We start from the raw sequence: 1,012 nt of genomic DNA, 5'->3' as shown, positions 1-1,012 counted from the left end.
TCTGTATCTTTCTGGTGTCTGTTGTGATGTTTCCCCTTTCATCTCTGATTTTGTTGATTTGGAGGTGCTCTTTCTTTCTTTTGGTTAATTGGGCTAGCGGTCGGTCAATTTTGTTTATCTTTTCAAAGAACCAGCTGTTGAAATTGTTGATTCTTTGGATTGTTTTCTTTGTTTCAATTTCATTGATTTCTGCCCTGATTTTTGTTATTTCTTCTTGTCTGCAGGGTTTGGGTTTTGTTTGCTGTTGCTTTTCAAGTGTGTTGAGTTGCAGTGTTAAGTCATTTATTTGTGTGCTTTCTCATTTTTCGATGAAGGTACTTAGAGCTATAAACTTCCCTCTAAGAACTGCTTTCAGCATGTCCCAGAGGTTTTGTTGTGTTGTGTTGTCCTTTTCTTTTAATTCCAGGAATACTTTTATTTCTTTCTTAGTTTGTCTTTTGACCCATTCATCATTCAGGAGTGTGTTGTTTAATCTCCATGTTTTCATGTTGTGATTTTGGCTTCTACTGGTGTTGATTGTAAGCTTTATTGCATTGTGGTCTGATAGAACACATGGAATTATTTCAATCTTTTTGTATTTGCTAAGCTTTGTTTTGTGCCCCAGTGTATGGTCGATTTTAGAGAAAGTTCCATTGGGTGCTGAGTAGAAAGTATGTCCTTCGGTGTTTGGGTGGAATACTCGGTAGATCTCTGTTAAGTCCATTTGATATATGGTTTTGTTTAATTCAGATGTCTCTCTGTTAAGTCTCTGGTCTGTTGACCTATCTAATGGAGATAGTGGGGTATTGAAGTCCCCTACTATTAATGAGTTGGGGTTAATTTGGGTCTTAAAGTCTTGTAGTATTGTTTTTATAAAGTTGGGTGCAACAGAGTTTGGTGAATATATGTTCATGATTGTAATATCTTCCTGGTTTATTGTTCCTTTGATTAGAATGAAGTTGCCCTCTTTATCTCTTCTGATTAGTTTTAGTTTAAAGTCTATTTTGTCAGATATTAGAATTGCTACACCTAA

This window comes from Nannospalax galili, unplaced genomic scaffold (genome assembly GCF_000622305.1).
Source record: "Nannospalax galili isolate Female #2095 unplaced genomic scaffold, S.galili_v1.0 scaffold296, whole genome shotgun sequence".
Taxonomy (NCBI): Eukaryota; Metazoa; Chordata; class Mammalia; order Rodentia; family Spalacidae; genus Nannospalax; species Nannospalax galili.
Note: the sequence above shows the minus strand (reverse complement) of the source record.